This window comes from Pseudophryne corroboree, chromosome 4, assembly GCF_028390025.1.
Source record: "Pseudophryne corroboree isolate aPseCor3 chromosome 4, aPseCor3.hap2, whole genome shotgun sequence".
NCBI classification, from domain to species: Eukaryota; Metazoa; Chordata; class Amphibia; order Anura; family Myobatrachidae; genus Pseudophryne; species Pseudophryne corroboree.
The window spans coordinates 15,683,699-15,709,646 of NC_086447.1; the positions used below are offsets into that span (position 1 = coordinate 15,683,699).

Here is a 25,948-nt window from a genome sequence, read left to right on the forward strand (position 1 = left end):
AAAACAACCCATTTTTTTTATGGAACTACTACGAATGCCTAATAAAAGCACTTGAATTGCAAAATGACAAAACAAAAACATATGGAGAATGCGAGCATCGATCTCGCTACCTCTCGCATGCTAAGCGAGCGCTCTACCATTTGAGCTAATTCCCCATGAGCACATGTGACTTTTCAGAATAAAGGCACTGGAAGATCATGTCATTATATATTGAAAGTTTTTATAAGCTTTCCTTCAAAATATTCTCTTTTCATAGAAAACATAAAGTTTCTCTCCCATTTTTGAGTTTTGTAATGTCTTTATAAATATTTAAACACTAATTCTCCATGCCAGCTGAGGTTTCTGTGTCTGCAATCATAAAAAACAACCCATTTATTTATGGAACTACTACGAATGCCTAATAAAAGCACTTGAATTGCAAAATGACAAAACAAAAACATATGGAGAATGCGAGCATCGATCTCGCTACCTCTCGCATGCTAAGCGAGCGCTCTACTATTTGAGCTAATTCCCCATGAGCACATGTGACTTTTCAGAATAAAGGCACTGGAAGATCATATCATTATATATTGAAAGTTTTTATAAGCTTTCCTTTAAAATATTCTCTTTTCATAGAAAACATAAAGTTTCTCTCCCATTTTTGAGTTTTGTAATGTCTTTATAAATATTTAAACACTAATTCTCCATGCCAGCTGAGGTTTCTGTGTCTGCAATCATAAAAAACAACCCATTTTTTTATGGAACTACTACGAATGCCTAATAAAAGCACTTGAATTGCAAAATGACAAAACAAAAACATATGGAGAACGCGAGCATCGATCTCGCTACCTCTCCCATGCTAAGCGAGCGCTCTACCATTTGAGCTAATTCCCCATGAGCACAAGGGACTTTTCAGAATAAAGGCACTGGAAGATCATATCATTATATATTGAAAGTTTTTATAAGCTTTCCTTCAAAATGTTCTCTTTTCATAGAAAACATAAAGTTTCTCTCCCATTTTTGAGTTTTGTAATGTCTTTAAAAATAGTTTAAACACTAATTCTCCATGCCAGCTGAGGTTTCTATGTCTGCAATCATAAAAAACAACCCATTTTTTTATGGAACTAATACGAATGCCTAATAAAAGCACTTGAATTGTAAAATGACAAAACAAAAATATATGGAGAATGCGAGCATCGATCTCGCTACCTCTCGCATGCTAAGCGAGCGCTCTACCATTTGAGCTAATTCCCCATGAGCACATGTGACTTTTCAGAATAAAGGCACTGGAAGATCATGTCATTATATATTGAAAGTTTTTATAAGCTTTCCTTCAAAATATTCTCTTTTCATAGAAAACATAAAGTTTCTCTCCCATTTTTGAGTTTTGTAATGTCTTTATAAATATTTAAACACTAATTCTCCATGCCAGCTGAGGTTTCTGTGTCTGCAATCATAAAAAACAACCCATTTTTTTATGGAACTACTACGAATGCCTAATAAAAGCACTTGAATTGCAAAATGACAAAACAAAAACATATGGAGAATGCGAGCATCGATCTCGCTACCTCTCGCATGCTAAGCGAGCGCGCTACCATTTGAGCTAATTCCCCATGAGCACATGTGACTTTTCAGAATAAAGGCACTGGAAGATCATATCATTATATATTGAAAGTTTTTATAAGCTTTCCTTCAAAATGTTCTCTTTTCAAAGAAAACATAAAGTTTCTCTCCCATTTTTGAGTTTTGTAATGTCTTTAAAAATAGTTTAAACACTAATTCTCCATGCCAGCTGAGGTTTCTATGTCTGCAATCATAAAAAACAACCCATTTTTTTATGGAACTAATACGAATGCCTAATAAAAGCACTTGAATTGTAAAATGACAAAACAACAATATATGGAGAATGCGAGCATCGATCTCGCTACCTCTCGCATGCTAAGCGAGCGCTCTACCATTTGAGCTAATTCCCCATGAGCACATGTGATTTTTCAGAATAAAGGCACTGGAAGATCATGTCATTATATATTGAAAGTTTTTATAAGCTTTCCTTCAAAATATTCTCTTTTCATAGAAAACATAAAGTTTCTCTCCCATTTTTGAGTTTTGTAATGTCTTTAAAAATAGTTTAAACACTAATTCTCCATGCCAGCTGAGGTTTCTGTGTCTGCAATCATAAAAAACAACCTATTTTTTATGGAACTACTACGAATGCCTAATAAAAGCACTTGAATTGCAAAATGACAAAACAAAAACATATGGAGAATGCGAGCATCGATCTCGCTACCTCTCGCATGCTAAGCGAGCGCTCTTCCATTTGAGCTAATTCCCCATGAGCACATGTGACTTTTCAGAATAAAGGCACTAGAAGATCATATCATTATATATTGAAAGTTTTTATAAGCTTTCCTTTAAAATATTCTCTTTTCATAGAAAACATAAAGTTTCTCTCCCATTTTTGAGTTTTGTAATGTCTTTAAAAATAGTTTAAACACTAATTCTCCATGCCAGCTGAGGTTTCTATGTCTGCAATCATAAAAAACAACCTATTTTTTTATGGAACTACTACGAATGCCTAATAAAAGCACTTGAATTGCAAAATGACAAAACAAAAACATATGGAGAATGCGAGCATCGATCTCGCTACCTCTCGCATGCTAAGCGAGCGCTCTTCCATTTGAGCTAATTCCCCATGAGCACATGTGACTTTTCAGAATAAAGGCACTAGAAGATCATATCATTATATATTGAAAGTTTTTATAAGCTTTCCTTTAAAATATTCTCTTTTCATAGAAAACATAAAGTTTCTCTCCCATTTTTGAGTTTTGTAATGTCTTTAAAAATAGTTTAAACACTAATTCTCCATGCCAGCTGAGGTTTCTATGTCTGCAATCATAAAAAACAACCCATTTTTTTTATGGAACTACTACGAATGCCTAATAAAAGCACTTGAATTGCAAAATGACAAAACAAAAACATATGGAGAATGCGAGCATTGATCTCGCTACCTCTCGCATGCTAAGCGAGCGCTCTACCATTTGAGCTAATTCCCCATGAGCACATGTGACTTTTCAGAATAAAGGCACTGGAAGATCATGTCATTATATATTGAAAGTTTTTATAAGCTTTCCTTCAAAATATTCTCTTTTCATAGAAAACATAAAGTTTCTCTCCCATTTTTGAGTTTTGTAATGTCTTTATAAATATTTAAACACTAATTCTCCATGCCAGCTTAGGTTTCTGTGTCTGCAATCATAAAAAACAACCCATTTATTTATGGAACTACTACGAATGCCTAATAAAAGCACTTGAATTGCAAAATGACAAAACAAAAACATATGGAGAATGCGAGCATCGATCTCGCTACCTCTCGCATGCTAAGCGAGCGCTCTACTATTTGAGCTAATTCCCCATGAGCACATGTGACTTTTCAGAATAAAGGCACTGGAAGATCATATCATTATATATTGAAAGTTTTTATAAGCTTTCCTTTAAAATATTCTCTTTTCATAGAAAACATAAAGTTTCTCTCCCATTTTTGAGTTTTGTAATGTCTTTAAAAATAGTTTAAACACTAATTCTCCATGCCAGCTGAGGTTTCTATGTCTGCAATCATAAAAAACAACCCATTTTTTTATGGAACTACTACGAATGCCTAATAAAAGCACTTGAATTGCAAAATGACAAAACAAAAACATATGGAGAATGCGAGCATCGATCTCGTTACCTCTCGCATGCTAAGCGAGCGCTCTACCATTTGAGCTAATTCCCCATGAGCACGATGGACCTTTCAGAATAAAGGCACTGGAAGATCATATCATTATATATTGAAAGTTTTTATAAGCTTTCCTTCAAAATGTTCTCTTTTAATAGAAAACATAAAGTTTCTCTCCCATTTTTGAGTTTTGTAATGTCTTTAAAAATAGTTTAAACACTAATTCTCCATGCCAGCTGAGGTTTCTATGTCTGCAATCATAAAAAACAACCCATTTTTTTATGGAACTAATACGAATGCCTAATAAAAGCACTTGAATTGTAAAATGACAAAACAACAATATATGGAGAATGCGAGCATCGATCTCGCTACCTCTCGCATGCTAAGCGAGCGCTCTACCATTTGAGCTAATTCCCCATGAGCACATGTGATTTTTCAGAATAAAGGCACTGGAAGATCATGTCATTATATATTGAAAGTTTTTATAAGCTTTCCTTCAAAATATTCTCTTTTCATAGAAAACATAAAGTTTCTCTCCCATTTTTGAGTTTTGTAATGTCTTTATAAATATTTAAACACTAATTCTCCATGCCAGCTGAGGTTTCTCTGTCTGCAATCATAAAAAACAACCCATTTTTTATGGAACTACTACGAATGCCTAATAAAAGCACTTGAATTGCAAAATGACAAAACAAAAACATATGGAGAATGCGAGCATCGATCTCGCTACCTCTCGCATGCTAAGCGAGCGCGCTACCATTTGAGCTAATTCCCCATGAGCACATGTGACTTTTCAGAATAAAGGCACTGGAAGATCATATCATTATATATTGAACGTTTTTATAAGCTTTCCTTCAAAATGTTCTCTTTTCAAAGAAAACATAAAGTTTCTCTCCCATTTTTGAGTTTTGTAATGTCTTTAAAAATAGTTTAAACACTAATTCTCCATGCCAGCTGCGGTTTCTATGTCTGCAATCATAAAAAACAACCTATTTTTTTATGGAACTACTACGAATGCCTAATAAAAGCACTTGAATTGCAAAATGACAAAACAAAAACATATGGAGAATGCGAGCATCGATCTCGCTACCTCTCGCATGCTAAGCGAGCGCTCTTCCATTTGAGCTAATTCCCCATGAGCACATGTGACTTTTCAGAATAAAGGCACTAGAAGATCATATCATTATATATTGAAAGTTTTTATAAGCTTTCCTTTAAAATATTCTCTTTTCATAGAAAACATAAAGTTTCTCTCCCATTTTTGAGTTTTGTAATGTCTTTAAAAATAGTTTAAACACTAATTCTCCATGCCAGCTGAGGTTTCTATGTCTGCAATCATAAAAAACAACCCATTTTTTTTATGGAACTACTACGAATGCCTAATAAAAGCACTTGAATTGCAAAATGACAAAACAAAAACATATGGAGAATGCGAGCATTGATCTCGCTACCTCTCGCATGCTAAGCGAGCGCTCTACCATGTGAGCTAATTCCCCATGAGCACATGTGACTTTTCAGAATAAAGGCACTGGAAGATCATGTCATTATATATTGAAAGTTTTTATAAGCTTTCCTTCAAAATATTCTCTTTTCATAGAAAACATAAAGTTTCTCTCCCATTTTTGAGTTTTGTAATGTCTTTATAAATATTTAAACACTAATTCTCCATGCCAGCTTAGGTTTCTGTGTCTGCAATCATAAAAAACAACCCATTTATTTATGGAACTACTACGAATGCCTAATAAAAGCACTTGAATTGCAAAATGACAAAACAAAAACATATGGAGAATGCGAGCATCGATCTCGTTACCTCTCGCATGCTAAGCGAGCGCTCTACCATTTGAGCTAATTCCCCATGAGCACGATGGACCTTTCAGAATAAAGGCACTGGAAGATCATATCATTATATATTGAAAGTTTTTATAAGCTTTCCTTCAAAATGTTCTCTTTTAATAGAAAACATAAAGTTTCTCTCCCATTTTTGAGTTTTGTAATGTCTTTAAAAATAGTTTAAACACTAATTCTCCATGCCAGCTGAGGTTTCTATGTCTGCAATCATAAAAAACAACCCATTTTTTTATGGAACTAATACGAATGCCTAATAAAAGCACTTGAATTGTAAAATGACAAAACAACAATATATGGAGAATGCGAGCATCGATCTCGCTACCTCTCGCATGCTAAGCGAGCGCTCTACCATTTGAGCTAATTCCCCATGAGCACATGTGATTTTTCAGAATAAAGGCACTGGAAGATCATGTCATTATATATTGAAAGTTTTTATAAGCTTTCCTTCAAAATATTCTCTTTTCATAGAAAACATAAAGTTTCTCTCCCATTTTTGAGTTTTGTAATGTCTTTATAAATATTTAAACACTAATTCTCCATGCCAGCTGAGGTTTCTGTGTCTGCAATCATAAAAAACAACCCATTTTTTATGGAACTACTACGAATGCCTAATAAAAGCACTTGAATTGCAAAATGACAAAACAAAAACATATGGAGAATGCGAGCATCGATCTCGCTACCTCTCGCATGCTAAGCGAGCGCGCTACCATTTGAGCTAATTCCCCATGAGCACATGTGACTTTTCAGAATAAAGGCACTGGAAGATCATATCATTATATATTGAACGTTTTTATAAGCTTTCCTTCAAAATGTTCTCTTTTCAAAGAAAACATAAAGTTTCTCTCCCATTTTTGAGTTTTGTAATGTCTTTAAAAATAGTTTAAACACTAATTCTCCATGCCAGCTGCGGTTTCTATGTCTGCAATCATAAAAAACAACCCATTTTTTTTATGGAACTACTACGAATGCCTAATAAAAGCACTTGAATTGCAAAATGACAAAACAAAAACATATGAAGAATGCGAGCATCGATCTCGCTACCACTCGCATGCTAAGCGAGCGCTCTACCATTTGAGCTAATTCCCCATGGGCACAAGTGACTTTTCAGAATAAAGGCACTGGAAGATCATGTCATTATATATTGAAAGTTTTTATAAGCTTTCCTTCAAAATATTCTCTTTTCATAGAAAACATAAAGTTTCTCTCCCATTTTTGAGTTTTGTAATGTCTTTATAAATATTTAAACACTAATTCTCCATGCCAGCTGAGGTTTCTGTGTCTGCAATCATAAAAAACAACCCATTTTTTTATGGAACTACTACGAATGCCTAATAAAAGCACTTGAATTGCAAAATGACAAAACAAAAACATATGGAGAATGCGAGCATCGATCTCGCTACCTCTCGCATGCTAAGCGAGCGCTCTACTATTTGAGCTTATTCCCCATGAGCACATGTGACTTTTCAGAATAAAGGCACTGGAAGATCATATCATTATATATTGAAAGTTTTTATAAGCTTTCCTTCAAAATGTTCTCTTTTCAAAGAAAACATAAAGTTTCTCTCCCATTTTTGAGTTTTGTAATGTCTTTATAAATATTTAAACACTAATTCTCCATGCCAGCTGAGGTTTCTGTGTCTGCAATCATAAAAAACAACCCATTTTTTTATGGAACTACTACGAATGCCTAATAAAAGCACTTGAATTGCAAAATGACAAAACAAAAACATATGGAGAATGCGAGCATCGATCTCGCTACCTCTCGCATGCTAAGCGAGCGCTCTACCATTTGAGCTAATTCCCCATGAGCACATGTGACCTATCAGAATAAAGGCACTGGAAGATCATATCATTATATATTGAAAGTTTTTATAAGCTTTCCTTCAAAATGTTCTCTTTTCAAAGAAAACATAAAGTTTCTCTCCCATTTTTGAGTTTTGTAATGTCTTTAAAAATAGTTTAAACACTAATTCTCCATGCCAGCTGAGGTTTCTATGTCTGCAATCATAAAAAACAACCCATTGTTTTTATGGAACTACTACGAATGCCTAATAAAAGCACTTGAATTGCAAAATGACAAAACAAAAACATATGGAGAATGCGAGCATCGATCTCGCTACCTCTCGCATGCTAAGCGAGCGCTCTACTATTTGAGCTAATTCCCCATGAGCACATGTGACTTTTCAGAATAAAGGCACTGGAAGATCATATCATTATATATTGAAAGTTTTTATAAGCTTTCCTTTAAAATATTCTCTTTTCATAGAAAACATAAAGTTTCTCTCCCATTTTTGAGTTTTGTAATGTCTTTAAAAATAGTTTAAACACTAATTCTCCATGCCAGCTGAGGTTTCTATGTCTGCAATCATAAAAAACAACCCATTTTTTTATGGAACTACTACGAATGCCTAATAAAAGCACTTGAATTGCAAAATGACAAAACAAAAACATATGGAGAATGCGAGCATCGATCTCGTTACCTCTCGCATGCTAAGCGAGCGCTCTACCATTTGAGCTAATTCCCCATGAGCACGATGGACCTTTCAGAATAAAGGCACTGGAAGATCATATCATTATATATTGAAAGTTTTTATAAGCTTTCCTTCAAAATGTTCTCTTTTAATAGAAAACATAAAGTTTCTCTCCCATTTTTGAGTTTTGTAATGTCTTTAAAAATAGTTTAAACACTAATTCTCCATGCCAGCTGAGGTTTCTATGTCTGCAATCATAAAAAACAACCCATTTTTTTATGGAACTAATACGAATGCCTAATAAAAGCACTTGAATTGTAAAATGACAAAACAACAATATATGGAGAATGCGAGCATCGATCTCGCTACCTCTCGCATGCTAAGCGAGCGCTCTACCATTTGAGCTAATTCCCCATGAGCACATGTGATTTTTCAGAATAAAGGCACTGGAAGATCATGTCATTATATATTGAAAGTTTTTATAAGCTTTCCTTCAAAATATTCTCTTTTCATAGAAAACATAAAGTTTCTCTCCCATTTTTGAGTTTTGTAATGTCTTTATAAATATTTAAACACTAATTCTCCATGCCAGCTGAGGTTTCTCTGTCTGCAATCATAAAAAACAACCCATTTTTTATGGAACTACTACGAATGCCTAATAAAAGCACTTGAATTGCAAAATGACAAAACAAAAACATATGGAGAATGCGAGCATCGATCTCGCTACCTCTCGCATGCTAAGCGAGCGCGCTACCATTTGAGCTAATTCCCCATGAGCACATGTGACTTTTCAGAATAAAGGCACTGGAAGATCATATCATTATATATTGAACGTTTTTATAAGCTTTCCTTCAAAATGTTCTCTTTTCAAAGAAAACATAAAGTTTCTCTCCCATTTTTGAGTTTTGTAATGTCTTTAAAAATAGTTTAAACACTAATTCTCCATGCCAGCTGCGGTTTCTATGTCTGCAATCATAAAAAACAACCTATTTTTTTATGGAACTACTACGAATGCCTAATAAAAGCACTTGAATTGCAAAATGACAAAACAAAAACATATGGAGAATGCGAGCATCGATCTCGCTACCTCTCGCATGCTAAGCGAGCGCTCTTCCATTTGAGCTAATTCCCCATGAGCACATGTGACTTTTCAGAATAAAGGCACTAGAAGATCATATCATTATATATTGAAAGTTTTTATAAGCTTTCCTTTAAAATATTCTCTTTTCATAGAAAACATAAAGTTTCTCTCCCATTTTTGAGTTTTGTAATGTCTTTAAAAATAGTTTAAACACTAATTCTCCATGCCAGCTGAGGTTTCTATGTCTGCAATCATAAAAAACAACCCATTTTTTTTATGGAACTACTACGAATGCCTAATAAAAGCACTTGAATTGCAAAATGACAAAACAAAAACATATGGAGAATGCGAGCATTGATCTCGCTACCTCTCGCATGCTAAGCGAGCGCTCTACCATGTGAGCTAATTCCCCATGAGCACATGTGACTTTTCAGAATAAAGGCACTGGAAGATCATGTCATTATATATTGAAAGTTTTTATAAGCTTTCCTTCAAAATATTCTCTTTTCATAGAAAACATAAAGTTTCTCTCCCATTTTTGAGTTTTGTAATGTCTTTATAAATATTTAAACACTAATTCTCCATGCCAGCTTAGGTTTCTGTGTCTGCAATCATAAAAAACAACCCATTTATTTATGGAACTACTACGAATGCCTAATAAAAGCACTTGAATTGCAAAATGACAAAACAAAAACATATGGAGAATGCGAGCATCGATCTCGTTACCTCTCGCATGCTAAGCGAGCGCTCTACCATTTGAGCTAATTCCCCATGAGCACGATGGACCTTTCAGAATAAAGGCACTGGAAGATCATATCATTATATATTGAAAGTTTTTATAAGCTTTCCTTCAAAATGTTCTCTTTTAATAGAAAACATAAAGTTTCTCTCCCATTTTTGAGTTTTGTAATGTCTTTAAAAATAGTTTAAACACTAATTCTCCATGCCAGCTGAGGTTTCTATGTCTGCAATCATAAAAAACAACCCATTTTTTTTATGGAACTACTACGAATGCCTAATAAAAGCACTTGAATTGCAAAATGACAAAACAAAAACATATGGAGAATGCGAGCATTGATCTCGCTACCTCTCGCATGCTAAGCGAGCGCTCTTCCATTTGAGCTAATTCCCCATGAGAACATGTGACTTTTCAGAATAAAGGCACTAGAAGATCATATCATTATATATTGAAAGTTTTTATAAGCTTTCCTTTAAAATTTTCTCTTTTCATAGAAAACATAAAGTTTCTCTCCCATTTTTGAGTTTTGTAATGTCTTTAAAAATAGTTTAAACACTAATTCTCCATGCCAGCTGAGGTTTCTATGTCTGCAATCATAAAAAACAACCCATTTTTTTTATGGAACTACTACGAATGCCTAATAAAAGCACTTGAATTGCAAAATGACAAAACAAAAACATATGGAGAATGCGAGCATCGATCTCGCTACCTCTCGCATGCTAAGCGAGCGCTCTACCATTTGAGCTAATTCCCCATGAGCACATGTGACTTTTCAGAATAAAGGCACTGGAAGATCATGTCATTATATATTGAAAGTTTTTATAAGCTTTCCTTCAAAATATTCTCTTTTCATAGAAAACATAAAGTTTCTCTCCCATTTTTGAGTTTTGTAATGTCTTTATAAATATTTAAACACTAATTCTCCATGCCAGCTGAGGTTTCTGTGTCTGCAATCATAAAAAACAACCCATTTATTTATGGAACTACTACGAATGCCTAATAAAAGCACTTGAATTGCAAAATGACAAAACAAAAACATATGGAGAATGCGAGCATCGATCTCGCTACCTCTCGCATGCTAAGCGAGCGCTCTACTATTTGAGCTAATTCCCCATGAGCACATGTGACTTTTCAGAATAAAGGCACTGGAAGATCATATCATTATATATTGAAAGTTTTTATAAGCTTTCCTTTAAAATATTCTCTTTTCATAGAAAACATAAAGTTTCTCTCCCATTTTTGAGTTTTGTAATGTCTTTATAAATATTTAAACACTAATTCTCCATGCCAGCTGAGGTTTCTGTGTCTGCAATCATAAAAAACAACCCATTTTTTTATGGAACTACTACGAATGCCTAATAAAAGCACTTGAATTGCAAAATGACAAAACAAAAACATATGGAGAACGCGAGCATCGATCTCGCTACCTCTCCCATGCTAAGCGAGCGCTCTACCATTTGAGCTAATTCCCCATGAGCACAAGGGACTTTTCAGAATAAAGGCACTGGAAGATCATATCATTATATATTGAAAGTTTTTATAAGCTTTCCTTCAAAATGTTCTCTTTTCATAGAAAACATAAAGTTTCTCTCCCATTTTTGAGTTTTGTAATGTCTTTAAAAATAGTTTAAACACTAATTCTCCATGCCAGCTGAGGTTTCTATGTCTGCAATCATAAAAAACAACCCATTTTTTTATGGAACTAATACGAATGCCTAATAAAAGCACTTGAATTGTAAAATGACAAAACAAAAATATATGGAGAATGCGAGCATCGATCTCGCTACCTCTCGCATGCTAAGCGAGCGCTCTACCATTTGAGCTAATTCCCCATGAGCACATGTGACTTTTCAGAATAAAGGCACTGGAAGATCATGTCATTATATATTGAAAGTTTTTATAAGCTTTCCTTCAAAATATTCTCTTTTCATAGAAAACATAAAGTTTCTCTCCCATTTTTGAGTTTTGTAATGTCTTTATAAATATTTAAACACTAATTCTCCATGCCAGCTGAGGTTTCTGTGTCTGCAATCATAAAAAACAACCCATTTTTTTATGGAACTACTACGAATGCCTAATAAAAGCACTTGAATTGCAAAATGACAAAACAAAAACATATGGAGAATGCGAGCATCGATCTCGCTACCTCTCGCATGCTAAGCGAGCGCGCTACCATTTGAGCTAATTCCCCATGAGCACATGTGACTTTTCAGAATAAAGGCACTGGAAGATCATATCATTATATATTGAAAGTTTTTATAAGCTTTCCTTCAAAATGTTCTCTTTTCAAAGAAAACATAAAGTTTCTCTCCCATTTTTGAGTTTTGTAATGTCTTTAAAAATAGTTTAAACACTAATTCTCCATGCCAGCTGAGGTTTCTATGTCTGCAATCATAAAAAACAACCCATTTTTTTATGGAACTAATACGAATGCCTAATAAAAGCACTTGAATTGTAAAATGACAAAACAACAATATATGGAGAATGCGAGCATCGATCTCGCTACCTCTCGCATGCTAAGCGAGCGCTCTACCATTTGAGCTAATTCCCCATGAGCACATGTGATTTTTCAGAATAAAGGCACTGGAAGATCATGTCATTATATATTGAAAGTTTTTATAAGCTTTCCTTCAAAATATTCTCTTTTCATAGAAAACATAAAGTTTCTCTCCCATTTTTGAGTTTTGTAATGTCTTTAAAAATAGTTTAAACACTAATTCTCCATGCCAGCTGAGGTTTCTGTGTCTGCAATCATAAAAAACAACCTATTTTTTATGGAACTACTACGAATGCCTAATAAAAGCACTTGAATTGCAAAATGACAAAACAAAAACATATGGAGAATGCGAGCATCGATCTCGCTACCTCTCGCATGCTAAGCGAGCGCTCTTCCATTTGAGCTAATTCCCCATGAGCACATGTGACTTTTCAGAATAAAGGCACTAGAAGATCATATCATTATATATTGAAAGTTTTTATAAGCTTTCCTTTAAAATATTCTCTTTTCATAGAAAACATAAAGTTTCTCTCCCATTTTTGAGTTTTGTAATGTCTTTAAAAATAGTTTAAACACTAATTCTCCATGCCAGCTGAGGTTTCTATGTCTGCAATCATAAAAAACAACCTATTTTTTTATGGAACTACTACGAATGCCTAATAAAAGCACTTGAATTGCAAAATGACAAAACAAAAACATATGGAGAATGCGAGCATCGATCTCGCTACCTCTCGCATGCTAAGCGAGCGCTCTTCCATTTGAGCTAATTCCCCATGAGCACATGTGACTTTTCAGAATAAAGGCACTAGAAGATCATATCATTATATATTGAAAGTTTTTATAAGCTTTCCTTTAAAATATTCTCTTTTCATAGAAAACATAAAGTTTCTCTCCCATTTTTGAGTTTTGTAATGTCTTTAAAAATAGTTTAAACACTAATTCTCCATGCCAGCTGAGGTTTCTATGTCTGCAATCATAAAAAACAACCCATTTTTTTTATGGAACTACTACGAATGCCTAATAAAAGCACTTGAATTGCAAAATGACAAAACAAAAACATATGGAGAATGCGAGCATTGATCTCGCTACCTCTCGCATGCTAAGCGAGCGCTCTACCATTTGAGCTAATTCCCCATGAGCACATGTGACTTTTCAGAATAAAGGCACTGGAAGATCATGTCATTATATATTGAAAGTTTTTATAAGCTTTCCTTCAAAATATTCTCTTTTCATAGAAAACATAAAGTTTCTCTCCCATTTTTGAGTTTTGTAATGTCTTTATAAATATTTAAACACTAATTCTCCATGCCAGCTTAGGTTTCTGTGTCTGCAATCATAAAAAACAACCCATTTATTTATGGAACTACTACGAATGCCTAATAAAAGCACTTGAATTGCAAAATGACAAAACAAAAACATATGGAGAATGCGAGCATCGATCTCGCTACCTCTCGCATGCTAAGCGAGCGCTCTACTATTTGAGCTAATTCCCCATGAGCACATGTGACTTTTCAGAATAAAGGCACTGGAAGATCATATCATTATATATTGAAAGTTTTTATAAGCTTTCCTTTAAAATATTCTCTTTTCATAGAAAACATAAAGTTTCTCTCCCATTTTTGAGTTTTGTAATGTCTTTAAAAATAGTTTAAACACTAATTCTCCATGCCAGCTGAGGTTTCTATGTCTGCAATCATAAAAAACAACCCATTTTTTTATGGAACTACTACGAATGCCTAATAAAAGCACTTGAATTGCAAAATGACAAAACAAAAACATATGGAGAATGCGAGCATCGATCTCGTTACCTCTCGCATGCTAAGCGAGCGCTCTACCATTTGAGCTAATTCCCCATGAGCACGATGGACCTTTCAGAATAAAGGCACTGGAAGATCATATCATTATATATTGAAAGTTTTTATAAGCTTTCCTTCAAAATGTTCTCTTTTAATAGAAAACATAAAGTTTCTCTCCCATTTTTGAGTTTTGTAATGTCTTTAAAAATAGTTTAAACACTAATTCTCCATGCCAGCTGAGGTTTCTATGTCTGCAATCATAAAAAACAACCCATTTTTTTATGGAACTAATACGAATGCCTAATAAAAGCACTTGAATTGTAAAATGACAAAACAACAATATATGGAGAATGCGAGCATCGATCTCGCTACCTCTCGCATGCTAAGCGAGCGCTCTACCATTTGAGCTAATTCCCCATGAGCACATGTGATTTTTCAGAATAAAGGCACTGGAAGATCATGTCATTATATATTGAAAGTTTTTATAAGCTTTCCTTCAAAATATTCTCTTTTCATAGAAAACATAAAGTTTCTCTCCCATTTTTGAGTTTTGTAATGTCTTTATAAATATTTAAACACTAATTCTCCATGCCAGCTGAGGTTTCTCTGTCTGCAATCATAAAAAACAACCCATTTTTTATGGAACTACTACGAATGCCTAATAAAAGCACTTGAATTGCAAAATGACAAAACAAAAACATATGGAGAATGCGAGCATCGATCTCGCTACCTCTCGCATGCTAAGCGAGCGCGCTACCATTTGAGCTAATTCCCCATGAGCACATGTGACTTTTCAGAATAAAGGCACTGGAAGATCATATCATTATATATTGAACGTTTTTATAAGCTTTCCTTCAAAATGTTCTCTTTTCAAAGAAAACATAAAGTTTCTCTCCCATTTTTGAGTTTTGTAATGTCTTTAAAAATAGTTTAAACACTAATTCTCCATGCCAGCTGCGGTTTCTATGTCTGCAATCATAAAAAACAACCTATTTTTTTATGGAACTACTACGAATGCCTAATAAAAGCACTTGAATTGCAAAATGACAAAACAAAAACATATGGAGAATGCGAGCATCGATCTCGCTACCTCTCGCATGCTAAGCGAGCGCTCTTCCATTTGAGCTAATTCCCCATGAGCACATGTGACTTTTCAGAATAAAGGCACTAGAAGATCATATCATTATATATTGAAAGTTTTTATAAGCTTTCCTTTAAAATATTCTCTTTTCATAGAAAACATAAAGTTTCTCTCCCATTTTTGAGTTTTGTAATGTCTTTAAAAATAGTTTAAACACTAATTCTCCATGCCAGCTGAGGTTTCTATGTCTGCAATCATAAAAAACAACCCATTTTTTTTATGGAACTACTACGAATGCCTAATAAAAGCACTTGAATTGCAAAATGACAAAACAAAAACATATGGAGAATGCGAGCATTGATCTCGCTACCTCTCGCATGCTAAGCGAGCGCTCTACCATGTGAGCTAATTCCCCATGAGCACATGTGACTTTTCAGAATAAAGGCACTGGAAGATCATGTCATTATATATTGAAAGTTTTTATAAGCTTTCCTTCAAAATATTCTCTTTTCATAGAAAACATAAAGTTTCTCTCCCATTTTTGAGTTTTGTAATGTCTTTATAAATATTTAAACACTAATTCTCCATGCCAGCTTAGGTTTCTGTGTCTGCAATCATAAAAAACAACCCATTTATTTATGGAACTACTACGAATGCCTAATAAAAGCACTTGAATTGCAAAATGACAAAACAAAAACATATGGAGAATGCGAGCATCGATCTCGTTACCTCTCGCATGCTAAGCGAGCGCTCTACCATTTGAGCTAATTCCCCATGAGCACGATGGACCTTTCAGAATAAAGGCACTGGAAGATCATATCATTATATATTGAAAGTTTTTATAAGCTTTCCTTCAAAATGTTCTCTTTTAATAGAAAACATAAAGTTTCTCTCCCATTTTTGAGTTTTGTAATGTCTTTAAAAATAGTTTAAACACTAATTCTCCATGCCAGCTGAGGTTTCTATGTCTGCAATCATAAAAAACAACCCATTTTTTTATGGAACTAATACGAATGCCTAATAAAAGCACTTGAATTGTAAAATGACAAAACAACAATATATGGAGAATGCGAGCATCGATCTCGCTACCTCTCGCATGCTAAGCGAGCGCTCTACCATTTGAGCTAATTCCCCATGAGCACATGTGATTTTTCAGAATAAAGGCACTGGAAGATCATGTCATTATATATTGAAAGTTTTTATAAGCTTTCCTTCAAAATATTCTCTTTTCATAGAAAACATAAAGTTTCTCTCCCATTTTTGAGTTTTGTAATGTCTTTATAAATATTTAAACACTAATTCTCCATGCCAGCTGAGGTTTCTGTGTCTGCAATCATAAAAAACAACCCATTTTTTATGGAACTACTACGAATGCCTAATAAAAGCACTTGAATTGCAAAATGACAAAACAAAAACATATGGAGAATGCGAGCATCGATCTCGCTACCTCTCGCATGCTAAGCGAGCGCGCTACCATTTGAGCTAATTCCCCATGAGCACATGTGACTTTTCAGAATAAAGGCACTGGAAGATCATATCATTATATATTGAACGTTTTTATAAGCTTTCCTTCAAAATGTTCTCTTTTCAAAGAAAACATAAAGTTTCTCTCCCATTTTTGAGTTTTGTAATGTCTTTAAAAATAGTTTAAACACTAATTCTCCATGCCAGCTGCGGTTTCTATGTCTGCAATCATAAAAAACAACCCATTTTTTTTATGGAACTACTACGAATGCCTAATAAAAGCACTTGAATTGCAAAATGACAAAACAAAAACATATGAAGAATGCGAGCATCGATCTCGCTACCACTCGCATGCTAAGCGAGCGCTCTACCATTTGAGCTAATTCCCCATGGGCACAAGTGACTTTTCAGAATAAAGGCACTGGAAGATCATGTCATTATATATTGAAAGTTTTTATAAGCTTTCCTTCAAAATATTCTCTTTTCATAGAAAACATAAAGTTTCTCTCCCATTTTTGAGTTTTGTAATGTCTTTATAAATATTTAAACACTAATTCTCCATGCCAGCTGAGGTTTCTGTGTCTGCAATCATAAAAAACAACCCATTTTTTTATGGAACTACTACGAATGCCTAATAAAAGCACTTGAATTGCAAAATGACAAAACAAAAACATATGGAGAATGCGAGCATCGATCTCGCTACCTCTCGCATGCTAAGCGAGCGCTCTACTATTTGAGCTTATTCCCCATGAGCACATGTGACTTTTCAGAATAAAGGCACTGGAAGATCATATCATTATATATTGAAAGTTTTTATAAGCTTTCCTTCAAAATGTTCTCTTTTCAAAGAAAACATAAAGTTTCTCTCCCATTTTTGAGTTTTGTAATGTCTTTATAAATATTTAAACACTAATTCTCCATGCCAGCTGAGGTTTCTGTGTCTGCAATCATAAAAAACAACCCATTTTTTTATGGAACTACTACGAATGCCTAATAAAAGCACTTGAATTGCAAAATGACAAAACAAAAACATATGGAGAATGCGAGCATCGATCTCGCTACCTCTCGCATGCTAAGCGAGCGCTCTACCATTTGAGCTAATTCCCCATGAGCACATGTGACCTATCAGAATAAAGGCACTGGAAGATCATATCATTATATATTGAAAGTTTTTATAAGCTTTCCTTCAAAATGTTCTCTTTTCAAAGAAAACATAAAGTTTCTCTCCCATTTTTGAGTTTTGTAATGTCTTTAAAAATAGTTTAAACACTAATTCTCCATGCCAGCTGAGGTTTCTATGTCTGCAATCATAAAAAACAACCCATTGTTTTTATGGAACTACTACGAATGCCTAATAAAAGCACTTGAATTGCAAAATGACAAAACAAAAACATATGGAGAATGCGAGCATCGATCTCGCTACCTCTCGCATGCTAAGCGAGCGCTCTACCATTTGAGCTAATTCCCCATGAGCACATGTGACCTATCAGAATAAAGGCACTGGAAGATCATATCATTATATATTGAAAGTTTTTATAAGCTTTCCTTCAAAATGTTCTCTTTTCAAAGAAAACATAAAGTTTCTCTCCCATTTTTGAGTTTTGTAATGTCTTTAAAAATAGTTTAAACACTAATTCTCCATGCCAGCTGAGGTTTCTATGTCTGCAATCATAAAAAACAACCCATTTTTTTATGGAACTACTACGAATGCCTAATAAAAGCACTTGAATTGCAAAATGACAAAACAAAAATATATGGAGAATGCGAGCATTGATCTCGCTACCTCTCGCATGCGAAGCGAGCGCTCTACCATTTGAGCTAATTCCCCATGAACACATGTGACATTTCAGAATAAAGGCACTGGAAGATCATATCATTATATATTGAAAGTTTTTATAAGCTTTCCTTCAAAATATTCTCTTTTCATAGAAAACATAAAGTTTCTCTCCCATTTTTGAGTTTTGTAATGTCTTTAAAAATAGTTTAAACACTAATTCTCCATGCCAGCTGAGGTTTCTATGTCTGCAATCATAAAAAACAACCTATTTTTTTATGGAACTACTACGAATGCCTAATAAAAGCACTTGAATTGCAAAATGACAAAACAAAAACATATGGAGAATGCGAGCATCGATCTCGCTACCTCTCGCATGCTAAGCGAGCGCTCTTCCATTTGAGCTAATTCCCCATGAGCACATGTGACTTTTCAGAATAAAGGCACTAGAAGATCATATCATTATATATTGAAAGTTTTTATAAGCTTTCCTTTAAAATATTCTCTTTTCATAGAAAACATAAAGTTTCTCTCCCATTTTTGAGTTTTGTAATGTCTTTAAAAATAGTTTAAACACTAATTCTCCATGCCAGCTGAGGTTTCTATGTCTGCAATCATAAAAAACAACCCATTTTTTTTATGGAACTACTACGAATGCCTAATAAAAGCACTTGAATTGCAAAATGACAAAACAAAAACATATGGAGAATGCGAGCATCGATCTCGCTACCTCTCGCATGCTAAGCGAGCGCTCTACCATTTGAGCTAATTCCCCATGAGCACATGTGACTTTTCAGAATAAAGGCACTGGAAGATCATGTCATTATATATTGAAAGTTTTTATAAGCTTTCCTTCAAAATATTCTCTTTTCATAGAAAACATAAAGTTTCTCTCCCATTTTTGAGTTTTGTAATGTCTTTATAAATATTTAAACACTAATTCTCCATGCCAGCTGAGGTTTCTGTGTCTGCAATCATAAAAAACAACCCATTTATTTATGGAACTACTACGAATGCCTAATAAAAGCACTTGAATTGCAAAATGACAAAACAAAAACATATGGAGAATGCGAGCATCGATCTCGCTACCTCTCGCATGCTAAGCGAGCGCTCTACTATTTGAGCTAATTCCCCATGAGCACATGTGACTTTTCAGAATAAAGGCACTGGAAGATCATATCATTATATATTGAAAGTTTTTATAAGCTTTCCTTTAAAATATTCTCTTTTCATAGAAAACATAAAGTTTCTCTCCCATTTTTGAGTTTTGTAATGTCTTTAAAAATAGTTTAAACACTAATTCTCCATGCCAGCTGAGGTTTCTATGTCTGCAATCATAAAAAACAACCCATTTTTTTATGGAACTACTACGAATGCCTAATAAAAGCACTTGAATTGCAAAATGACAAAACAAAAACATATGGAGAACGCGAGCATCGATCTCGCTACCTCTCCCATGCTAAGCGAGCGCTCTACCATTTGAGCTAATTCCCCATGAGCACAAGGGACTTTTCAGAGTAAAGGCACTGGAAGATCATATCATTATATATTGAAAGTTTTTATAAGCTTTCCTTCAAAATGTTCTCTTTTCATAGAAAACATAAAGTTTCTCTCCCATTTTTGAGTTTTGTAATGTCTTTAAAAATAGTTTAAACACTAATTCTCCATGCCAGCTGAGGTTTCTATGTCTGCAATCATAAAAAACAACCCATTTTTTTATGGAACTAATATGAATGCCTAATAAAAGCACTTGAATTGTAAAATGACAAAACAAAAATATATGGAGAATGCGAGCATCGATCTCGCTACCTCTCGCATGCTAAGCGAGCGCTCTACCATTTGAGCTAATTCCCCATGAGCACATGTGACTTTTCAGAATAAAGGCACTGGAAGATCATGTCATTATATATTGAAAGTTTTTATAAGCTTTCCTTCAAAATATTCTCTTTTCATAGAAAACATAAAGTTTCTCTCCCATTTTTGAGTTTTGTAATGTCTTTATAAATATTTAAACACTAATTCTCCATGCCAGCTGAGGTTTCTGTGTCTGCAATCATAAAAAACAACCCATTTTTTTATGGAACTACTACGAATGCCTAATAAAAGCACTTGAATTGCAAAATGACAAAACAAAAACATATGGAGAATGCGAGCATCGATCTCGCTACCTCTCGCATGCTAAGCGAGCGCGCTACCATTTGAGCTAATTCCCCATGAGCACATGTGACTTTTCAGAATAAAGGCACTGGAAGATCATATCATTATATATTGAAAGTTTTTATAAGCTTTCCTTCAAAATGTTCTCTTTTCAAAGAAAACATAAAGTTTCTCTCCCATTTTTGAGTTTTGTAATGTCTTTAAAAATAGTTTAAACACTAATTCTCCATGCCAGCTGCGGTTTCTATGTCTGCAATCATAAAAAACAACCCATTTTTTTTATGGAACTACTACGAATGCCTAATAAAAGCACTTGAATTGCAAAATGACAAAACAAAAACATATGGAGAATGCGAGCATCGATCTCGCTACCACTCGCATGCTAAGCGAGCGCGCTACCATTTGAGCTAATTCCCCATGGGCACAAGTGACTTTTCAGAATAAAGGCACTGGAAGATCATGTCATTATATATTGAAAGTTTTTATAAGCTTTCCTTCAAAATATTCTCTTTTCATAGAAAACATAAAGTTTCTCTCCCATTTTTGAGTTTTGTAATGTCTTTATAAATATTTAAACACTAATTCTCCATGCCAGCTGAGGTTTCTGTGTCTGCAATCATAAAAAACAACCCATTTTTTTATGGAACTACTACGAATGCCTAATAAAAGCACTTGAATTGCAAAATGACAAAACAAAAACATATGGAGAATGCGAGCATCGATCTCGCTACCTCTCGCATGCTAAGCGAGCGCTCTACTATTTGAGCTTATTCCCCATGAGCACATGTGACTTTTCAGAATAAAGGCACTGGAAGATCATATCATTATATATTGAAAGTTTTTATAAGCTTTCCTTTAAAATATTCTCTTTTCATAGAAAACATAAAGTTTCTCTCCCATTTTTGAGTTTTGTAATGTCTTTAAAAATAGTTTAAACACTAATTCTCCATGCCAGCTGAGGTTTCTATGTCTGCAATCATAAAAAACAACCCATTTTTCTATGGAACTACTACGAATGCCTAATAAAAGCACTTGAATTGCAAAATGACAAAACAAAAACATATGGAGAATGCGAGCATCGATCTCGCTACCTCTCGCATGCTAAGCGAGCGCTCTACCATTTGAGCTAATTCCCCATGAGCACATGTGACCTATCAGAATAAAGGCACTGGAAGATCATATCATTATATATTGAAAGTTTTTATAAGCTTTCCTTCAAAATGTTCTCTTTTCAAAGAAAACATAAAGTTTCTCTCCCATTTTTGAGTTTTGTAATGTCTTTAAAAATAGTTTAAACACTAATTCTCCATGCCAGCTGAGGTTTCTATGTCTGCAATCATAAAAAACAACCCATTTTTTTTATGGAACTACTACGAATGCCTAATAAAAGCACTTGAATTGCAAAATGACAAAACAAAAACATATGGAGAATGCGAGCATCGATCTCGCTACCTCTCGCATGCTAAGCGAGCGCTCTACCATTTGAGCTAATTCCCCATGAGCACATGTGACTTTTCAGAATAAAGGCACTGGAAGATCATATCATTATACATTGAAAGTTTTTATAAGCTTTCCTTCAAAATATTCTCTTTTTATAGAAAACATAAAGTTTCTCTCCCATTTTTGAGTTTTGTAATGTCTTTATAAATAGTTTAAACACTAATTCTCCATGCCAGCTGAGGTTTCTATGTCTGCAATCATAAAAAACAACCCTTTTTTTATGGAACTACTACGAATGCCTAATAAAAGCACTTGATTTGCAAAATGACAAAACAAAAACATATGGAGAATGCGAGCATCGATCTCGCTACCTCTCGCATGCTAAGCGAGCGCTCTACCATTTGAGTTAATTCCCCATGAGCACATGTGACTTTTCAGAATAAAGGCACTGGAAGATCAAGTCATTATATATTGAAAGTTTTTAAAAGCTTTCCTTCAAAATATTCTCTTTTTATAGAAAACATAAAGTTTCTCTCCCATTTTTGAGTTTTGTAATGTCTTTATAAATATTTAAACACTAATTCTCCATGCCAGCTGAGGTTTCTGTGTCTGCAATCATAAAAAACAACCCATTTTTCTATGGAACTACTACGAATGCCTATTAAAAGCACTTGAATTGCAAAATGACAAAACAAAAACATATGGAGTATGCGAGCATCAATCTCCCTACCTCTCGCATGCTAAGCGAGTGCTCTACCATTTGAGCTAATTCCCCATGAGCACATGTGACTTTTCAGAATAAAGGCACTGGAAGATCATATCATTATACATTGAAAGTTTTTATAAGCTTTCCTTCAAAATATTCTCTTTTCATAGAAAACATAAAGTTTCTCTCCCATTTTTGAGTTTTGTAATGTCTTTAAAAATAGTTTAAACACTAATTCTCCATGCCAGCCGAGGTTTCTATGTCTGCAATCATAAAAAACAACCCATTTTTTTATGGAACTACTACGAATGCCTAATAAAAGCACTTGAATTGCAAAATGACAAAACAAAAACATATGGAGTATGCGAGCATCAATCTCCCTACCTCTCGCATGCTAAGCGAGCGCTCTACCATTTGAGCTAATTCCCCATGAGCACATGTGACTTTTCAGAATAAAGGCACTGGAAGATCATGTCATTATATATTGAAAGTTTTTATAAGCTTTCCTTCAAAATATTCTCTTTTTATAGAAAACATAAAGTTTCTCTCCCATTTTTGAGTTTTGTAATGTCTTTATAAATATTTAAACACTAATTTTCCATGCCAGCTGAGGTTTCTGTGTCTGCAATCATAAAAAACAACCCATTTTTCTATGGAACTACTACGAATGCCTAATAAAAGCACTTGAATTGCAAAATGACAAAACAAAAACATATGGAGTATGCGAGCATCAATCTCCCTACCTCTCGCATGCTAAGCGAGTGCTCTACCATTTGAGCTAATTCCCCATGAGCACATGTGACTTTTCAGAATAAAGGCACTGGAAGATCATATCATTATACATTGAAAGTTTTTATAAGCTTTCCTTCAAAATATTCTCTTTTCATAGAAAACATAAAGTTTCTCTCCCATTTTTGAGTTTTGTAATGTCTTTAAAAATAGTTTAAACACTAATTCTCCATGCCAGCCGAGGTTTCTATGTCTGCAATCATAAAAAACAACCCATTTTTTTATGGAACTACTACGAATGCCTAATAAAAGCACTTGAATTGCAAAATGACAAAACAAAAACATATGGAGTATGCGAGCATCAATCTCCCTACCTCTCGCATGCTAAGCGAGCGCTCTACCATTTGAGCTAATTCCCCATGAGCACATGTGACTTTTCAGAATAAAGGCACTGGAAGATCATGTCATTATATATTGAAAGTTTTTATAAGCTTTCCTTCAAAATATTCTCTTTTTATAGAAAACATAAAGTTTCTCTCCCATTTTTGAGTTTTGTAATGTCTTTACAAATATTTAAACACTAATTCTCCATGCCAGCTGAGGTTTCTATGTCTGCAATCATAAAAAACAACCCATTTTTCTATGGAACTACTACGAATGCCTAATAAAAGCACTTGAATTGCAAAATGACAAAACAAAAATATATGGAGAATGCAAGCATCGATCTCGCTACCTCTCGCATGCTAAGCGAGCGCACTACCATTTGAGCTAATTCCCCATGAGCACATGTGACATTTCAGAATAAAGGCACTGGAAGATCATATCATTATATATTGAAAGTTTTTATAAGCTTTCCTTCAAAATGTTCTCTTTTCAAAGAAAACATAAAGTTTCTCTCCCATTTTTGAGTTTTGTAATGTCTTTAAAAATAGTTTAAACACTAATTCTCCATGCCAGCTGAGGTTTCTCTGTCTGCAATCATAAAAAACAACCCATTTTTTTATGGAACTACTACGAATGCCTAATAAAAGCACTTGAATTGCAAAATGACAAAACAAAAACATATGGAGAATGCGAGCATCGATCTCGCTACCTCTCGCATGCTAAGCGAGCGCTCTACCATTTGAGCTAATTCCCCATGAGCACATGTGACTTTTCAGAATAAAGGCACTGGAAGATCATGTCATTATATATTGAAAGTTTTTATAAGCTTTCCTTCAAAATGTTCTCTTTTCAAAGAAAACATAAAGTTTCTCTCCCATTTTTGAGTTTTGTAATGTCTTTAAAAATAGTTTAAACACTAATTCTCCATGCCAGCTGAGGTTTCTATGTCTGCAATCATAAAAAACAACCCATTTTTTTTTATGGAACTACTACGAATGCCTAATAAAAGCACTTGAATTGCAAAATGACAAAACAAAAACATATGGAGAATGCGAGCATCGATATCGCTACCTCTCGCATGCTAAGTGAGCGCTCTACCATTTGAGCTAATTCCCCATGAGCACATGTGACTTTTCAGAATAAAGGCACTGGAAGATCATGTCATTATATATTGAAAGTTTTTATAAGCTTTCCTTCAAAATATTCTCTTTTCATAGAAAACATAAAGTTTCTCTCCCATTTTTGAGTTTTGTAATGTCTTTATAAATATTTAAACACTAATTCTCCATGCCAGCTGAGGTTTCTGTGTCTGCAATCATAAAAAACAACCCATTTTTTTATGGAACTACTACGAAGGCCTAATAAAAGCACTTAAATTGCAAAATGACAAAACAAAAACATATGGAGAATGCGAGCATCGATCTCGCTACCTCTCGCATGCTAAGCGAGCGTTCTACTATTTGAGCTAATTACCCATGAGCACATGTGACTTTTCAGAATAAAGGCACTGGAAGATCATGTCATTATATATTGAAAGTTTTTATAAGCTTTCCTTCAAAATATTCTCTTTTCATAGAAAACATAAAGTTTCTCACCCATTTTTGAGTTTTGTAATGTCTTTATAAATATTTAAACACTAATTCTCCATGCCAGCTGAGGTTTCTGTGTCTGCAATCATAAAAAACAACCCATTTTTTTATGGAACTACTACGAATGCCTAATAAAAGCACTTGAATTGCAAAATGACAAAACAAAAACATATGGAGAATGCGAGCATCGATCTCGCTACCTCTCGCATGCTAAGCGAGCGCGCTACCATTTGAGCTAATTCCCCATGAGCACATGTGACTTTCAGAATAAAGGCACTGGAAGATCATATCATTATATATTGAAAGTTTTTATAAGCTTTCCTTCAAAATGTTCTCTTTTCAAAGAAAACATAAAGTTTCTCTCCCATTTTTGAGTTTTGTAATGTCTTTAAAAATAGTTTAAACACTAATTCTCCATGCCAGCTGAGGTTTCTATGTCTGCAATCATAAAAAACAACCCATTTTTTGTGGAACTACTACGAATGCCTAATAAAAGCA

At 34.2% G+C, this 25,948-nt stretch overlaps 19 non-coding genes across 19 annotated transcripts; all 19 read right to left on the minus strand.

Annotated features, from left to right (window-relative positions):
* Window positions 1-82: 82 nt before the first annotated feature.
* Window positions 83-155, minus strand: TRNAA-AGC (transfer RNA alanine (anticodon AGC)). Its single transcript has one exon. It is a non-coding gene; the product is annotated as a tRNA-Ala (tRNA).
* Window positions 156-1,160: 1,005 nt separating this feature from the next.
* TRNAA-AGC (transfer RNA alanine (anticodon AGC)) lies at window positions 1,161-1,233 on the minus strand. The gene has a single exon. It is a non-coding gene; the product is annotated as a tRNA-Ala (tRNA).
* Window positions 1,234-1,879: 646 nt separating this feature from the next.
* On the minus strand, window positions 1,880-1,952 carry TRNAA-AGC (transfer RNA alanine (anticodon AGC)). The gene has a single exon. It is a non-coding gene; the product is annotated as a tRNA-Ala (tRNA).
* Window positions 1,953-4,038: 2,086 nt separating this feature from the next.
* On the minus strand, window positions 4,039-4,111 carry TRNAA-AGC (transfer RNA alanine (anticodon AGC)). The gene has a single exon. It is a non-coding gene; the product is annotated as a tRNA-Ala (tRNA).
* A 1,725-nt stretch (window positions 4,112-5,836) lies between these two features.
* On the minus strand, window positions 5,837-5,909 carry TRNAA-AGC (transfer RNA alanine (anticodon AGC)). Its single transcript has one exon. It is a non-coding gene; the product is annotated as a tRNA-Ala (tRNA).
* A 1,364-nt stretch (window positions 5,910-7,273) lies between these two features.
* Window positions 7,274-7,346, minus strand: TRNAA-AGC (transfer RNA alanine (anticodon AGC)). The gene has a single exon. It is a non-coding gene; the product is annotated as a tRNA-Ala (tRNA).
* Window positions 7,347-8,354: 1,008 nt separating this feature from the next.
* On the minus strand, window positions 8,355-8,427 carry TRNAA-AGC (transfer RNA alanine (anticodon AGC)). The gene has a single exon. It is a non-coding gene; the product is annotated as a tRNA-Ala (tRNA).
* Window positions 8,428-10,514: 2,087 nt separating this feature from the next.
* On the minus strand, window positions 10,515-10,587 carry TRNAA-AGC (transfer RNA alanine (anticodon AGC)). Its single transcript has one exon. It is a non-coding gene; the product is annotated as a tRNA-Ala (tRNA).
* A 1,005-nt stretch (window positions 10,588-11,592) lies between these two features.
* On the minus strand, window positions 11,593-11,665 carry TRNAA-AGC (transfer RNA alanine (anticodon AGC)). The gene has a single exon. It is a non-coding gene; the product is annotated as a tRNA-Ala (tRNA).
* Window positions 11,666-12,311: 646 nt separating this feature from the next.
* Window positions 12,312-12,384, minus strand: TRNAA-AGC (transfer RNA alanine (anticodon AGC)). The gene has a single exon. It is a non-coding gene; the product is annotated as a tRNA-Ala (tRNA).
* A 2,086-nt stretch (window positions 12,385-14,470) lies between these two features.
* TRNAA-AGC (transfer RNA alanine (anticodon AGC)) lies at window positions 14,471-14,543 on the minus strand. The gene has a single exon. It is a non-coding gene; the product is annotated as a tRNA-Ala (tRNA).
* A 1,725-nt stretch (window positions 14,544-16,268) lies between these two features.
* TRNAA-AGC (transfer RNA alanine (anticodon AGC)) lies at window positions 16,269-16,341 on the minus strand. The gene has a single exon. It is a non-coding gene; the product is annotated as a tRNA-Ala (tRNA).
* Window positions 16,342-17,705: 1,364 nt separating this feature from the next.
* TRNAA-AGC (transfer RNA alanine (anticodon AGC)) lies at window positions 17,706-17,778 on the minus strand. Its single transcript has one exon. It is a non-coding gene; the product is annotated as a tRNA-Ala (tRNA).
* A 288-nt stretch (window positions 17,779-18,066) lies between these two features.
* On the minus strand, window positions 18,067-18,139 carry TRNAA-AGC (transfer RNA alanine (anticodon AGC)). The gene has a single exon. It is a non-coding gene; the product is annotated as a tRNA-Ala (tRNA).
* A 1,008-nt stretch (window positions 18,140-19,147) lies between these two features.
* On the minus strand, window positions 19,148-19,220 carry TRNAA-AGC (transfer RNA alanine (anticodon AGC)). Its single transcript has one exon. It is a non-coding gene; the product is annotated as a tRNA-Ala (tRNA).
* A 1,006-nt stretch (window positions 19,221-20,226) lies between these two features.
* On the minus strand, window positions 20,227-20,299 carry TRNAA-AGC (transfer RNA alanine (anticodon AGC)). The gene has a single exon. It is a non-coding gene; the product is annotated as a tRNA-Ala (tRNA).
* A 1,366-nt stretch (window positions 20,300-21,665) lies between these two features.
* Window positions 21,666-21,738, minus strand: TRNAA-AGC (transfer RNA alanine (anticodon AGC)). Its single transcript has one exon. It is a non-coding gene; the product is annotated as a tRNA-Ala (tRNA).
* Window positions 21,739-22,026: 288 nt separating this feature from the next.
* TRNAA-AGC (transfer RNA alanine (anticodon AGC)) lies at window positions 22,027-22,099 on the minus strand. Its single transcript has one exon. It is a non-coding gene; the product is annotated as a tRNA-Ala (tRNA).
* A 2,443-nt stretch (window positions 22,100-24,542) lies between these two features.
* On the minus strand, window positions 24,543-24,615 carry TRNAA-AGC (transfer RNA alanine (anticodon AGC)). The gene has a single exon. It is a non-coding gene; the product is annotated as a tRNA-Ala (tRNA).
* Between the last annotated feature and the right edge of the window lie 1,333 nt (window positions 24,616-25,948).